Genomic DNA, 10,218 nt, shown 5'->3' on the forward strand with positions numbered 1-10,218 from the left:
ATGGGACTTGGTGCCATGGTTTAGTAGTCATGAGGTCTGTGGTGACAGGTTAGACTTGATGTATTGATTCTATGATTCTTAGCCTAAGTCCTTAGAGCATCATGTGCACAGAATAATCTCTGGCCCTCATCCCTCGGAGGCTACATATTGGCCTGAACTGCTTTCATATGTCCTCTTGGACTCAGTAAAAATTTATCCTGTAGAACCTGGTAACCAAGAGCAGCAAATGTTCCTGCTCATGGTGATTATCAACAGGCATCCACTTAGGATTCAAGTCCAACACTAATTAGATATCAACATTAAAAGTGGTCAAAGTCTGTATCTGTATTGCATCACAGAATCAATAAGGTTGGAAAAGACCCCAAAGATCATCAAGTCCAACCTGTCACCCAACACCTCATGACTACTAAACCATGGCACCAAGTGCCACATCCAATCCCCTCTTGAACACCTCTAGGGACGGTGACTCCACCACCTCCCTGTGCAGCACATTCCAACAGCCAACAACTCTCTCTCTGAAGAACTTTCTCCTCACTTCGAGCCTAAGCTTAATACTGCATTGGGAAAAGATCTTTGGTCACCAGATTCTTGTCACTTCTTGCTACTGGAAAAGGCAGTGAGACCTCTGTGATGCTGACAGTCATGGCTGACCTGAAGCTGGGACACAGAGTGAATACTCCATGTCCTTCCAAAGCAGCATTTGATTTCCTTGGAATTGTACCTGTTTATGTTGCAAAGAGTGAATTGAACTGGTAGATTTTTGTTCTCTTCCCATTAAAGTCATTCCATTTGAAGTGTTTCCAGTTCCAAGATTTAATGTGAACATCTGAGCAAAGGTGACTGCAGGTTCATGTAGCAGACAGCTACTCCCAGCTCTGGGTAACTTAAGTGTTCTCAACACCGCCTGCCTGGTCATTTCATGTACCAGCTCAGAAGACTCTTATCTTCACAACTTCAACAACCTTCCATTGATTTAATTTGCCTCTAGCTCCAGCTCAGAGGAAATTGCCCATGTCAGCCTTCTGCAGGTTTTGGCAACTTCTGAAAGACACTGTGCTTGCTTCTTCCAGTAGATTCCTTGTCCCAGCTATGTATGTCACACTCCATTACTTCCATCAGTTTCTCAAAAAATCCTGGGTCTGTTGCAAGCAGGGTGGGTTTTTTTTCTACTAAAATATGAATGTCTAAACACCAAGGAAATTCTATCTCCATTTTAGTCTTTGTTTCCAAATCCTGATGTTTGACCAAAATTCCTTGAAAAGCAATTTGTGATTTAAGCCTCCTTCCTCTTTCAAAAGTCAGCTTTTTCGCTCTTTTCCTTGTTGGCTTTGTGAATGAAGTCCAAAAGCAAAGCATAATAAAAATAAATGTTTCTCTGGGAGTCCCTAGATAGCTGTATTTAAAGCTAGGAACATAACACTCTTGCCAAACAACCAGGGAAGAAAAATATGGTTTGAAATGGCTGTAACTGAGTAAGGCAAGAATAGATTTTTGGCACTGGCTGTGCAATTAATTAGCCCAGGGTGGGGTTTCATGGTCAGGCTGTGACAGCAAGGCACCCTTCACCTTTCCTCGTCTGCCTCTTGGTCAGTGCCTTCCTCCATGCCAGTGCTGATTTGAATAATCACAGACTGATGGACCAGGAAGCCTTAAGTTTCCTCTACAAAACAAAGCTGCAGGTTAGTTTTTAATGTGGTCAGTGTACTAAACCAACTGCTGCAGTGCAAATACAGCTGCCCATGCTAAGAATGGCCTCATGGTAGAAGGGAGATGTGGAACTGCCCTTCCTTTATGCCAGGGATTTGGGTACACCTAAGTTGGTACTCTGGATGCACCATGAGCTCTCACACACATTTAGGGTACCTCTGTACCAAGCAGTTGGTGTATAAATGGACAGACAGCTAATCTGTGGGGTTTATCCTTTCCTAGTGACAAAACAAGGTTTCCTGCAAGAAGCATGAATTATCCAAATAGTCAGGGACCCTTGCTTCTCTACCACATGCCAAGAAGAGAAGATGCAGTTTTTGAAAGCAGATAAATTTAGATAAGATATGACATGCTGGCTCACTTCTCAGCAGTGCAGGCAGTTCAACAGTGAAGTGACTTGCAAGGGTTCTCCCCTAGTGGGGTGCTTTCATTTCTGACACAGGACAAGATTTTTCAGAGCTCTTTAGGAACTGAAGCCCCATATCTGAAACTGACGTCAATTTTGGGGTTGTGTTCGAAGATTGAACTGAGTCTAATGTTGAAACACTTGAATTTAAGCTAGTTGTCTCCCTGGAGAAGTCAGGAATCCAAAGAAAGCATCAAAACTTCCTGTATTAGGAGATTTAGATCCTCAGATGCAATCCACAAAGCTGAGCAAGCTGTCCTGGAATCTGACAGCACTGACCTGTAGGATTCACTACTCAAGAACAAGCATGTAGAGCTGGAAGAAGATATCTGTCCTCTGCTTAGGTCTCCCCAAGAATGGACCTTTGTTGGCCTTTCTTCCAAAGACATAAAGAAAGAAGAGTGGTTGTATGCTGTGGTTAGACCATGGTGGGACTTGAATCCACAGCTCTGGGTGGGGTATCCAAAGGTGAGTACTGATTTCTCTCCTGTTAGGATATTTCACATGCCATGGCATGTCCTACTTGCTGAAGCAGGAGCTAGGTACTGGGTCTTATTGAATGCCAGATGACTCTTCTACTCCATAGCATACTGAGGAAATGGATGCTAGAGGCATGCATGTTTCATAGTTTCATAGTTTCATTCAGGGTTGGAAGGGACCACAAGGATCATCTAGTTCCAACCCCCCAGCCATGGGCAGGGACACCCTACACTAGATCAGGCTGGCCAGAGCCTCATCCAGCCTGGGCTTAAACACCCCCAGGGACGGGGCCTCGACCACCTCCCTGGACAACCCATTCCAGGGTCTTACCGCTCTCATGGTGAAGAACCTCCTCCTCACATCTAGCCTGAATCTCCCCACCTCACTTCATTCAGAGTTTGTCCAAAAGAAATGCTTAGGCTTTTAATTCCCATGTCTGTGGCTCCTTATCAGGACAAGGCATCTCCTTCCACCCCAAGTTAGATGCTAAATCAAAGCTGTCAGTCTTATTGTCAGCTGGACAGCTTAAGCCTCTAGCAATGTCCCTTCCTTGTCTCGATTTTATTGTAATGTCACACATGCACTGCAATGGTTTATATAAGTCAACATAAATTAAGATGAATGGAGGGCCACATAAGAGGAAAATGCTCAGTGATCACATTCATGATACTCCAGCACCAGTTCCAGTATATAAATACCAAAATGTTAAAATGAAATAGTCATTTCTGCCTCTGTGCCCAAAACAAACTGAGATCTGGAATGTGACTTTCCTTTCAGACAATGGTAGGTTCACTCTGCACTTTTTATATAAACAAGAGCTAAGAACTGCTGGGTAATATACTGCTTATTTAACTCTCTTCAGCCAGGACTTTTCAGGCTAAGTAAAATAGGCAATATAAAGGCACTTTAAAAAAACATTAAACCAATGATAAAACTTCTTTCAACTAATTTTGAACTTAGAACTGTATTGGCCCTCAAGCATAGAAAATATCCTTTGGGGGAAGCTTTAAGCAAAGTTAACATGGGACTTCTACACTCCTGGGCACACTCCCAGTGAACTGCTGCTCCAGATCAGAGCAGGACTGGGTGATGCTGAGCCCAAGGGTGGAAGCTTGTAGCTTTCTCTGCTTCATGCAGCAGTAGGTGTGAAGGGTCTGCCAAACTGAGGACTGGAAGTTATAATTAGTAGATCATTTCTCTATGAAGGTCCAGCACTGACACCTCTGGAAGTCAGCTGGCTGGTAGCTGCTGTCTTGAGAGCAGGCAAAGACTGACTGATGCAGGGGGCAGATTGATTCCAAACATGTGAGGTATCTAACCAGACCCTATAGATCTCCAGCAATGGCAGTCCTCCATGTCACATAACCCTTGTTGCTGAGTAGATGCAAATGATTTTCTCTACCCCAAAATTCTCTGTGGCAGTTTATGCTTTTGATTTCCTCTGTGACTGTCTCTCTTTTACAGCAGGTGCTACCCCCTTGGAGACTTTCCTTCTGCTTCATCTTGTGCTGTTACTTCTCTGTTCTCAAAAATCAAGCATGTTTTTGTTCTCAGCTTTCAGTGCCTCACGTGTTTTATTTCCCTACTGAAAAAGAAGAAAAGAAGAAAGGGAGGAGCAGCATGAAAGCCTCCATTTAGAGAGCAGCATAAAGCAAAGTTTTCTTTTGCTTTGAAATAAACATAGAAAACAAGGGAAATGTTCTGCATTAAAACATGAAAATAGAGGCTGCTTTTTTTTTTCCACTCTTAAGATGCACATGATTTTATTTTTATGCTGGGTTTTGGGTTTCCTTGGCCTTTTTTTCTTCATATGAAAGATTCAGGGGTTTGCCCTGCAGTCAGGTTTTGCAGGTATACATTGGTTTGCCCTAGCCTGGAGCTAACAGACCTAGGAGCCTCTTCAAGTGTAGCCAAGAAAGGAGAGAAAGGCAGCTGTGCCATATAAGACACTCACAAAGCTTTGCTCTTACAGATGTACTGCTGGCTTCATTTTTCTTGCATGGACAAAACACTGCCCAGTTACCACTGTAACTTCATAACAGATGGTTACACAGTTTTATTGTATTTTCAGAACTGGACAAGTTTTGCTTTCGAAAGCAGCAATGGGATCATGGTGCAAGTACTAAGTACTTAAAGTACAACTGGATAATATTTGCTGCTCTGATGATGTACCACAATGGCAATAATCCCAGATGGAATAATCCATCATGAGTGAAATGCTGCCACAGTGCTGGATGTGGGGATGTGTATTGCCAAGGCATTCTAAGTGACAGAGAAGGAAAAGCAAATGCACCAAATTCTTCTCTTGGGATTTGTCCATTTGATTTCTTGAGGTAATTGGATTGCTGAGAGGCACCAGTACCTTGAGTACTGTGTTCACCTTGAGTACTGTGTCCAGTTACCTTGAGTACTGTGTCCAGTTCTGGGCCCCTCAGTTTAAGAAGGACATCGAGACACTTGAACGTGTCCAGAGAAGGGCAACAAGGCTGGGGAGAGGCCTTGAGCACAGCCCTGTGAGGAGAGGCTGAGGGAGCTGGGGTTGTTTAGCCTGGAGAAGAGGAGGCTCAGGGGTGACCTCATTGCCCTCTACAACTACCTGAAAGGTGGTTGTAGCCAGGAAGGGGTTGGCCTCTTCTCCCAGGCAACCAGCACCAGAACAAGGGGACACAGTCTCAAGCTGCGCCAGGGGAGGTTTAGACTCGAGGTGAGGAGAAAGTTCTTCACCGAGCGAGTCATTCGTCATTGGAACGGGTTGCCCAGGGAGGTGGTTGAGTCATCGTCCCTGGAGGCGTTCAAGAGGAGATTGGACGTGGCACTTGGTGCCATGGTCTAGTCCTGGGGTCTGTGTTGATAGGTTGGACTCGATGATCCTTGAGGTCCTTTCCAACCTAAGTTATACTGTGATACTGTGATACTGTAAATACAGGGCATCCTTCCCAGATCTCACTCCTGCATGCCGTTCCTTCTTTTCCCACTTCTCTCAAATTTTCTCACTTTTTATGACCTACTTCTTCTGCAAAATAAATATATTAATTATTAATAAGAAAATGAGTGGCAGCCTTTTAAAAAAGGGAAGATCTAATTAGTTTTGTTTTCACTCAATGGCATCAGACTTGAAACAGTCTGTCTGCACTTCAGTTTTCATTGACCAGGGGAGAGAGATGGTGTGGGGCCAAAGCGCACCTTATCCATTGGACCAATATGGGCTCTGTGCTTATCCAGCACCCAGAATATCTTGGGCTGGTTGAGATCTGGCAAGAGTGAATGTACTGAAATAAATGAGAAAAACTTTCATCATATTCAAATAATCTGTATGGGGCCAGAATCATTACAAGCAAGAGGTGACAATCCTGGTGTTGCTGAATTGGGAAGCATTGCTATTTTGCCAGTAAGGGAGCCAGCCTTCTCCCAGCAGGACTGGGGGCTCGGCTGGTTTTGAGACTTGCAAAATCCTGTGCCTAAAAAGCACAGGAAGGAGTAACTTTGCCTGGTGGCAAAGCATGGCCGGGCTCTGCGTGCTGCAGAACGGGAAGCCCATTCGGACCTCTTGTTTCTGTGCAAGTCGCTCAGGAAGTTTTGAGAGGGCGAATCCTACAAACTTGGTCCAGAGAAGTGACTGCTAGGCTGCAGGTTGGTTTAAAAGAGAGAAAATTTCCGCTGGCAGATAGTCGGAAAACAGCCACTAGATGGCAACTGGTGCCTGCCAGGTAGCGCAGCCCGACGCTGCGCACCGCGCAAGCCGCGGCAGTGTGCCCGGAGCCGGGGCAGGGGCACCTCACACCACATCCTTAATGGCATGACAGGAGCGACCAGAGGCTGGCATGCCGTGGGCCTGGGGCCACCGCTGCCTGGACATACTGACCTGCCCGTCCACTAGTTCCTCCTGAGCTGCTGCACTGCACAGGACCACACAGAAAGGGTGTCACCAGTTTCACCCAGAACACCTATCTCCTGCTCTGTATTCGTGAATATCATAGAATCATAGAGTCATTTAGGTTGGAAAGGACCTTCAAGATCATCAAGTCCAACCATCAACCCTACTTTACCGAGTCCACCACTAAGCCATATCCCCAAGCACCACATCTACACTGCTCAACATCCATTTGTTCCCATCCCATGCACTCCAGTTTCTTTAGAGGGTCCCTCTCAGCTCTCACTTGTCCTTTCCTTTCCCTTTACCTCATCAGTTTGTTGTATATTCTTGGATCATGCAGACTTGACCTTTCCTTCTGTCCTTGCCTTCCTTTCATTTCTTCAAAAGGCTTTTCTTCAGCTCCATTTTCACCCTCCTCTTAATCTTCTTGCCATGACCAAGAACTTCTGTGGGTGGCAAAAGTACATGGATGTACTGGCATCCAAATAGGTTAGACACAGGCAAAGGGGCCTTTGCATTTACTGGCCACTGAGATGATACCAGAAGCTGTGAAAATATCAATTAGAGCAATTATAATCTTTATTCCTCTCTTTTTTTGTTTTCCCCCTCTAGTTAATTTTAATGTGATTAGAATCACCTTTCAGGCTCCCAGCACCTAGTAAGCAAGAACTAGGACAGAGTCAACAACCAAACATCAGATGAATCAGCAGGTAGGAAGATAAAGCCAAGTCTTGAAGAAAATCATCAGAGAGTATCTTGGAGTAAATGCACAGATTTCTCTGTGTCACCTGGGGCTCAGATGCTAGGGCACATGATTAGGGATGTGTATCAAAGGTAGCTACAACCAACAACATCCCAAAATTTTCATAAGCTGGTCTTATCATGAGGCTTAGAATCAACACTTTTTTGAAGAGGATTTTATTAAATGCAAGAGTATGGCACTGTGATGTTCTTGAGAACCACCACTGCTACATTCCATGTCCAAAGGGCTAGGGCTATTGGAGTGAAACAACCCACAGATTCCTGCCATGACATTGATTTGTAGATGCTATGCCACCTTTCAGCTCCACAGCTGGTAGTCTTGTCTTCTCCTCACTGAAAGGATCTCACTACCTCATTATCCAGGTGTTTTGACATTTAAGACACTCTCAGTAAAAGCAGATGTTACCTTACACCAAAGCAGTTACATGAGCTGACCAGGCCTGCTTCTGAAGTCATCATGTATTAGGAAGTAACTCTAGCAGCTGTGGTAGTGCACCTGGCCATATGCAGACCAAGGAGCAAAGCATTTGGGGTTGAAAGCTCTTCCACAGCCACCCTAGACTTCAGGGATGTCATTTTTTTCTCTCCAGCATGCTTCTGTGCTTCCAGACTGCCAGCAGTTCTCAGGGCCTTGGAGTCAACACACACTTTGTCTGCAGAGGTTTCTTACAGGTAGCTCTTGAGGAGTCAATAAAATAGCTAAATTAAACTCTGTGACCAAAATGTTATTGTATATGAAGGATCCAAAGGATCAGAACAAGAAGATACAGTCTCAAACTGTACTGGGGGAAGTTTAGCCTTGAGGTGAGGAGAAAATTCTTCACAGTGAGAGTTGTTAGCCATTAGAATGGGCTGGCCAGGGAGGTAGTGGAGTCACCATCCCTGGAGGTGTTTAAAAAGGAATTAAGACATGGCACTTGAAGGCATGGTTTAGTAGTCATGAGGTCTTGGGTGACAGGTTGGACTTGATGATCTTTGAGGTCTTTTCCAACCTTATTGATTCTATGATTCTATGATTTTAGTCCCCTTCATGATAACTGTGGGTAAAGTCAGAGATACAAATATCAACATGGGCAGGGCTGATCAATGCATATATACACCATTGGTGTTTAGAATATTCAGGCAATCATCCCAACAGTATGAGGAGGTGAGACTACAAAGGCCTTGTTGAGTATTTTGCAGAAGACTCATCTGCAGACATGTAAAAAGATGCTATGAAACATAACATTTTGGTTTATTAAGAGTTGTGTTTCCTTATGAAGAAGCATATCAAATGGAAAACAGCACTTTGCCCTGCATAACCTTTCTCAAAAGTTACAAGTGGTAGGATGAGGGGAAATGGCCTCAGGTTGCACCAAGGGAGATTTAGGTTGGATAAATTTAGGACAAGCTTCTTCCCTAAAAAGGTTATCAGGCATTGAGGTTGGAACACTGAAGGTACTTAGAGAAAACCATGGGGCTTTTAATTAACTCTTATAAAATACAGGCAATATTATAAAGAACCAAAAGGCCATACCACACACTAGTCTCTTCCCAAAGCAGGGAGAGCGGAAAGCTCTAACTCCTTCTGCCAAAAATAACCTCATCCATAGTACTGGAAATCCCAACTTGCCATCTTGAAGCTATTACCAAAGTGTCCTTCCAGCCAGCACTCCTCTGCCTTCCTTGTTTCACTCCCAGGCAGATTTCTGCATCCTTTTGTTGTGAAAAACTTCCTGGAGAAGTCAAAGTATGTCTTAGTTTTCCAGAGGGTTCATAACTGACCTTTTGTCTACCCAGATGCCTGGTCCTTCTCAAGTTGTATGTTTTCCACTGAATTATGGGAGTTCTTTAGTACCAGAGACTTCTTCACCCACTTCATTTACTCTCATTCATGTAACAAGTAGGCTTCAAACTGCTTTTGTCACAGCACACATTTTTTATTCTTTGCCATCTATCACTTGCCTTAGTACTTTTTTTTTTCCCCTCTTAGGTATATCCCAAAGTGTGCCTGGCTAATAAATTATAGCAATAGCTATTTCTGTGACAGAAATATCCTGAGAATCTGCTCAGGCTGTGCTCCGCTCAACGCCATAAAAATGCTCAGAAGGAGATAACCTATAATTCAACATCTCTAAATTTACACAAAGACAACACTAATGAAGATAGAAATTCTGAGGGGACTGAATGTCACAAGGACAAGCAGGGTGCATATGTGCAGTCATCCATAACTGACATGCTCAGAGCCTCTACTCTCTAAGACACACACAGAGAATATGAACCATATCTGTAGCGCCTGCGGACAGTTTGTGTCGTGTTTGCTGATTTTCGGGCAGTCAGCTCAATCTGTGTGAACTCAACAAGACAGAGTCACTAAGTTCCTTGTGAAGTTTATGGAAGTATTTGTATTCTCACTGAGCAAGCCAAAAGAATTAGTGATTTAACGTAGAAGCTGTGTTCAGATGAAATGTGCAGTCACTGTACATACAAAATTATTGCCAGTGGAAACAACTCACACAGTGAACTTGTTAATTGCCCTAACTTCATAAACCCAATGCTGGATCCAAGGTCTCTGTGCTCAAACAGCTTGGCTTGGTTGCTCCAGCAACGAGTGATTGGGCAAAGATAGCAGCAAGGCCAACACCGTGGCTGTGTAATGCAGCTGCAGGCATGGACACCCCCATCACACAGCACATAGCACTGGGGAAGCTTTGTTTTCCACCAAAGGTGTCAAGAAAACCTCTGAGAGGCCGAGATCCCTTCAGAGAATTGAGCTGCCATGGAGTGAGATAGAGTATCTGAACTGCTTGGTTTCACTCTCTGAGCAGTAATAGGGATGGGAGTTGCCAGAAACCCAGACCAACCACTTGTGCAATCACCTAGTGAATTCACGTCACTGCTTTCTCCTCAGACATATGAGGTCAGTCACATGGGCCTGAATCCAAAAAAGGATGGACATACAATGATTCTCATCTCTACAACACATCATGTTTGAGGCACCTGCGTCCAA

The sequence above is a fragment of the Melanerpes formicivorus genome, unplaced genomic scaffold (genome assembly GCF_026170545.1).
Source record: "Melanerpes formicivorus ecotype bairdi unplaced genomic scaffold, bMelFor1.0.p_v2 SCAF_18, whole genome shotgun sequence".
In the NCBI taxonomy this organism is placed as follows: domain Eukaryota; kingdom Metazoa; phylum Chordata; class Aves; order Piciformes; family Picidae; genus Melanerpes; species Melanerpes formicivorus.